This window comes from Rhopalosiphum maidis, chromosome 1 (genome assembly GCF_003676215.2).
Source record: "Rhopalosiphum maidis isolate BTI-1 chromosome 1, ASM367621v3, whole genome shotgun sequence".
Lineage (NCBI taxonomy): Eukaryota > Metazoa > Arthropoda > Insecta > Hemiptera > Aphididae > Rhopalosiphum > Rhopalosiphum maidis.
The window spans coordinates 2,539,481-2,547,212 of NC_040877.1; positions in this window are offsets into that span (position 1 = coordinate 2,539,481).

The following is a 7,732-nucleotide window of genomic DNA, read 5'->3' on the forward strand; positions in this document are numbered from 1 at the left end:
TATGTGTAATACACATAAATAGAAGTTCCTAAACAGGATCTAGGCTGATCTAGCAGATAAAAAAAATACATATATCGATTCCTACATAATGTAAATTATGATATAAGTTCCTACACGGTAAAAATATTATTCATGTTATTTTTATCTGTGATTATTGAAATTTGGTTGTTTGTATAAGGTTTTAATTCAAAATGATACTAATTTCTTAAAACAAATAAAAATATATCATAATATATATTTTAATAAATAAATAATTAAAAACAATATTTATAAATTATAATTGATCGTAAATAGTCAAACAGATGAAAATGTCATGAAAAAAATAATCAATAGGATTAGTTTAGAAATTGACAATTACTTATTATAAAATTTTTTTACTGTATAGTAACTTATATAATATATAGGACATATAGATACTCTCGTTAGGTTACTTACTATTACCCGCAAATACAGTGTCTTGCGTATTTTTGATACATCAGGGCTTATAGTCCAGAGTTAGATGGTTTGAAATTAAATATTCACTTAAAAAAACCATGTATTTTAACTTGTCGATGACGATTTTCTAGGAACCTACGAATTAGCTTGCAACGCTCTGATTCCGTATTTATCAAGGCTACCTAACGTACATTAGCGACAATATCGAAATTTTTTTTTGTACTCTATGGTAGTTCAGTGATATAATAAATTAATAATATATTCAATAATGGAGAAGCAAATACTATATAATTTAGAAGTTACACACGTTACATACGTACTATAAGGAGGTTAAATATTATTTAGATGTCATTAATATTAGATATATGTATGACACCGTGGCAAATAATTTCAAATAAAAACCAAATGAAATGGAATTAAACTACTTTTTTGTTATAATTTCTGCGAAAGCTTAATGTCAATAAAAATTTCAATTTCAATTATGGTTTATATAAACAAATTATATGGAACAGTCTACCCAAAATCGCTAATAATATTTATTATTGATTTTCTATTTGACGAAATTTGATGGGTTTGTTATACCGTTATACGTTAAAATAAATTAAGGACATATTATTTGACACAATATGAATTTAATTTTGTACCTTACCTATAAATTAATCCGGTGAGTAGAAATGTACCACCTACAATAACAAATTATAAAACGTCAATCAAATTTAAAACGGTGTAAAAATTAATTCATCTAATTAAGACATAGAAAAAACAAACATTTAAACTTTTTTTGATATATGTATATTAATAATTAAAATAAATAATTAGTAGTATTCGGTATTGGACCTCGTCTATCGCACACTCATTGACTCTTATCAGACGGAGAAGTATGAATTTCATATACTTTTTTAATGCTTATTTGATTTATTATTTAATTTATTATTTTCAGTCAATTGAGAATGTACATATACCATACACTGATTTTGAGGGCCAAAACACAACAGTTTCGACTGAGTTGGTAGTCATGGTTCCAAATAATGATGAAAATGACAATACGAAAAATGTAGGAAGCGGAAAACCTTACAGGTAAAAAATATATATATTTTTAATAAATCCACACATTGCCAATCTTAATCCTCTTATACAATTTTAATCCAATACTACTATTTTATTCTATTCTTTTCAATTCTTCTTGTGTTACAATTCTAAATTCAATTTGGGTCCAAAAATGTTCCTAAGAATTCTATTAATAAAATTATTTATGAAACATTCTTATAATTGTTTTTTATTAAGAGGACGCCACACTGATATTTGTTGTCTCTTTCTTAAAAGTGCGTACATTTGCTATGTTAGGCATTTGTCAGACTGAGACAACAAATATTCGTGGGGCATCCTCTTAATGCAATTATTTATGAAACATTATTATTATTATTACCACCAATATAAAAACCATTTCGATAGGATATAGATCGCTACGTAACCAGAAAATCAAAAGAAGACGTTTTTAATGCATTGAGTCCGAGCGAAAGGAAGTTACCAGAAAGAACTGGCCAAAAAGATGCTCAGGACAAAATAAATGTTATGGTTTGTATTTCGATAACATTACAATAATTAATTTTTCACATGATTTAATGTAAGATATATTTTATTAAAAATGAACACAATGATGATTAGCAGGGTTCGGGATTTAAAGCATTTGCTTATTTTTATGGATTGACTTAAGATGTAGCAAAGTGCTATGGAAGTGTATGTCATGTTAAAACACGTTCAATTATAAAATTTGAAAGTGCTTTTTTTTTCTTTTCAACGATTTTTTTAAAACATGCTTATTTCCAGTTTACCTGATGATTTTTGCTATTTTGACCATTTTTTCTACTTTTTATGGGTTTTTTTCAGAAAATCCCTCGGAATATCTATAAAGAATAAGGCAAAATGTCTCGAAAGTATAGTTTAATTTTTTTTATAAAATAAAGATTTATTCATTTTTTATTAGAAACTTTTCCTAATCATTTTGTTTCAATAGTTTTTGTAGTATTTAATTATATTATTTTTAGCACAGTTACAAATTATGTCTAATACCTACTTTATCACGTTAAAAGAATTTTTTTTTTTTAAATTAAATATTTTTGCTCAAATTTAAGTTTTTTAAATGCTTATTTGAGTGTTTGAGTACTTATAATGATGTTTTATTTTTTTAAGTGCTTTTTTTAAGCGCTTATTTTAGAGATTATAAGTGCTATAAGTCTCGAGCCCTGATGATAAGACATCAAGAAAAAAAGACAACTACGTGAAACAGCTGCTACTGGTTCCATTGTTTATGAAAATAGAGACAAAAAAGTATGAATTTCATATACTATCTTCGACTAATATTTAATGCGTTATAGTGTTATATACGCTAGTATAATTTAACTTAATTTAACTAGCTACTGATTTACGCACCTACATAACTCAACCCTCTTCAATATAATATAATGTATGGTGTAAATTTATAATTAATTAACCTTGAAATATGAGCCTTAGTTTTCACGTTATTGTGCAAAGCAACTCTGAAACTCGTTCAAAGCTTCATTATTTAAATTTCCAATTACTTTTTCATTATTAATGTTGTTTAATTTGTTTCAAACTAATCCATTATATTATGTTAACTTATTATTTAGTAAGTAAATTCTTAAGGTGGTGTAAATTAATGATTATTTTTAAACTACAAAAATAAAGTTAAACTTATACTTTTCTATACATAATACTATAGAACATGGGTATCCAAACTACGAAACGCGAACAATTTTTAATCGACCTCCCAAAGGATGGTAAATAACCTAAATATATTTGCAATATCCAAAGTTATTATCGCGCTAACGTGTTAATTATCGCCTATATAGGAGAAAAACATCAATTTCGTACTTCTTATTAGTCATTAGTAAAAAACTATTATTACAATTTAAAATCAAGAATAAGCATTTTATAAGAATTATTTTTTTAATATTTATAAGTATATATATTTTTATAAAAATAAAAATTATATGTGTTTATACATTTTGGCCTGCTAAGAGCTTTTGATATTTTATGTGGCCCTTGAATGAAAAAGTTTAAAGAGCCTTGCTATAGTATATTCGTCTAAAAAGGTAATTAATATTATTTATATAAGCTCATAGATTTGTCTGTTAAATAAATACTAATTTAATGTATTTATTATATTTACCAGTGATTTATATCAAACATAATATTATGTAAAATATTATAATAAACATATCTAGTGGCAAAATAATATGTAGTTTCTAATCTAGACTATAACCGCGGTCAGCTCTTATTTATAATAAAGAAGTAGTGTCTTCACGACTGAGGTAGGTAACATAAATGAAGCATTACCTCTTGAAATATAATTATATTATATATTATAAAATATTAAAAAAAAAACAATATAACAATGATTAATACCAATTTTTAGGCATTTGATTTTTGTAATTATAATAATAATAATAATGAATTTTTTATAAAAATATATGTACAATGATTTATAATAAAAAAAAACCAAATTGCCAGGTAGGTTTGCAATAATAATAACAAAAAGGCCTGATGGCATATTATAATATAAAAATGTTTATAACAATGACAATAAATATATATGATTAATTAATTAATCAATTAAGGCCCGTCGGCCATACTAATACAAATATTTGGTCGACCAATACTCACATCAAAGTTGGGACACATACTTGGTTTTACACCCACGCTACCACACTAGGGGCTGTAAGTATATCAACAGTAATACAAATAAAACAAGTTGACCCTGCTTCCATACGAATGTGTAAAAAGTTCACGAAGACTTAATAATAATAAAACAATGAATGCAGCCAGGATAGGAACACAAAGTAAGTGCTGACACTAATGTCCCCAAGAGGTAAGCCACACCACGTTGAATCACGAAGACAAATCGCTGGTAATTTCGAGGATCCTAAACTAGGAATGAATAAAACGAATCGAAGCAACGAACGATAGTTACTAGACGACTTTCTTGACAAAATTCACAAAATCACAACAACGTGGTTTAGGACGACTGAAAATTACACAAAGACTTGCACATGAGTTGTGCGAACCATAGGCCTTGATGACAAAGAGAACAGTGACATTAACGGACGAATAAAATACGATGACACTAAAGCAATAAAAACTGGAAAAACTAAGAACTTTGTGACACTGAAAGCCAGGGGCGGATCCAGACCAAGATAACAGGGGGGCGATTTTTAAAGGGCACACATTAATTTTGATAAAGTATTTATTTAGGTACATACATATGTTACTTTCCACAGTCTCGTACAGAACGAAAAAATATTTATAGTAGATAATAGTAATAAAAAAATATATCACTATAATTTTGTTACCCTTGAAGTATAATTATGTCAAAAACTAAAATCAGGGACTTAAACTATTTTTTTGAGAGAACGGGGGGGGGGGCGATCGCCCCAATCACCCCCCTCTGGATCCACCACTGCTGAAAGCATGATCTAACGAAAAGTAACTTTGAACTATAACGAATCTTAGAAAACATAAATTGATAACGATCACGCAGCTAACCGATCACAAACGGAAACATGATAATGTTCCGTCGATCGAGGCTGCAACTGCGGCCCCAAGTAAACTTTTTACCTTTTCCTGATTGCGGCCCGTACATAATAGGTAGGAAATACTTTTTAAGTAGTTCTCAAAACTAAATAAATATTTGGATTGCGTTCGATACGTATTTTGACATTAATATAACTATCGATTATACACAATTCACACGATCACCAATACTCACCACTCGGTGCTGCCATATGTTTAGCATATATACAACGGCTAAAATACAAACATTTTGTGATTATTTAGTAAACACTTATATTGATCGGGATACTTATATTTGGGATAAAATACGACTACCTGTACTCGGGCCGCAATCGGAAACTCCGCTGCGGACCGCACCATTACATGCACACGAAAATGAAAATACAAACAAAATGAAAATTACAAAAACATAACAAACTTAAACATAAACACTAGTGCTTTGATTACGTTATTTGTACGTGCAAATTATTTTGTGCATTTTTAATTATTTTGTCATTCAATACATGAAAATTAATTTCTTGTAATTTGAATTTTTTATTTTATTTTTTAAACAATACATCAAATACTTTGTCAAATGAAAAAAATGCTTAAGATCAGGGACGTACACAGGGGGGTGTTTTAGATGTTCAAACACCCTCCAAAATATTTGGTTTTTGTATGGTTATTTACATATTCTATTTTAATGTTAATTGTCATAATTATTATTATACTTTGATAGACAAGTATGATATTACAGCGGCTAGGTAAATTGAGTCCGAAATACCGTTTTTGTGGTAAACTGAATCCTGGATTTGAAAAGGTATAAGGTAAACTGAGTCCCTGGTTATAATAGATTTAGTTTCCAAAACAGCACATTTTCTTCCTCATTTATACAGGCTTAGTACTATCTGTTATGTTAAAAATAATGAGTGGATAAAAATGTGCTTTTTTTGTTTTTAATATCTAATATAATTCACTACGACTACGTTGTACATACAAATTACAAATAATTAAATATATAATATACAAATTCAAGTCATTTTTTTTATTTATTACTATTTATTGTTATTATGTACACGGTAAAAATTTATTTGATTGTTCTTAACGAATTCAAGTCTTGAAATATTTTTATTTTCATATTTCAAAATTTCTTGTTCCAAAAAAAAAATTTTTCTATTGTTAATTTTTTCATTTTAATTACCTCTTTACTACGTATTTTTATATATGTATCTATTTGAATGTATTCAAGTAAGAAAATTGAAAATCGATAATCATTAATTGGTGACTAATCACTATACAGTACTCATTGAATGTATCGACTTTTTATTTTTAAGTAGGTACATTGTCGTTATTTATAAATTATTCTTTCGAAAAATGTTATTATTGGGACTCAGTTTACCTAGCTCGTTAAAGTGTTAACACGTTACGTTTGTGAAAAACCGGTTAAAGCAAAATAAAAATTTAATATTGACAAATTAAAATAATTAATATAATTTGAATAAAAAAAAAAATACTTAAACAGGGTTTATAAATAAAATAAAATTATACCTTTTGAATATTAATGTGGGTACTGGGTACGTATTTACGTAACAAAACTGGCGACGAAAGATTAGATGAATTAGTATTGTTAAATGTACATAGAGACATAGCCACATAGGTGTTAACTGTGAAGATATTCTTAATATAATGGCTAAAACTTCGCGAAAATTAGATTTAGTATTGTATTTTTTTTTTTATATCAATGTTTATACTTAAAAAAGTAGGTAAATTTTGTATGTTTATTAAAAAAAAAGTTTTACTTTTCTATAACTGATTTTCAAAAACACACCCCACAACTTTTTTCTGCGTACGTCTTTGCTTTAAATAAATATAAAATAGTGTATTATTCTACTATGAGTCATATCTAATAACAAAAAATACATTTTATTTGACAAAATAATACATTTTTCATATTAATCATTTTTTTAAAAACATTTTTTAAATTTTTTTAGCTTAATCTCGCTAGCTTAACATGAAAAACTTTACTTATTGAAACATATACTATATACCGACAAACTGCATATATTAGTTAAATAATTAATTTATCAATAATTCTGTTGGAATTTTCATTTATAAATTATTGTTTTGTATACGTTAACACGAAAGGATGCATTCTGTGCAGGTTCTCATAATTTATTGGGTCATAGCATTTTCTTTGGTAGTTTTATTATATTTAAAAACCTGAACAGAACTGAACATTAATTTTATTATATAGTCTATATTATTTAAATAGACAATGTCGAAAAATCAACTCGATACTTTGTAGTTTGTACTGCACTACTGCCAGTCCAGTGGTATGCGATTTGTATATCAACATGATAGTAAACAATAGTCTCATCGTTCAAGTACCTACGAAAAATCTCTATAACACTTTTGGATATTTAACGAAAGTGACTTTTATTGCTGAGGTAAAGGAATGGAAAAAAAACTCTCGAATCGCTAAAGTGTGTCTTCACAAAACGTGACAATATGACTTACATAAGATTTCTGGCTACACACACACACTCACATCATACCCACAGAGTGTAACAGAGAGGAAAATATCTATACATTTCATTAACTTTTGTTTTAATCAATTTTTTTAATTTATAGTTTTGATTCTTAACTATTTCATACTAATAAAAAAATTAAAAGCTATTATTATAACCAATATTTGTTGGTATTAGTTATCAATTACATTCGTCAGTTA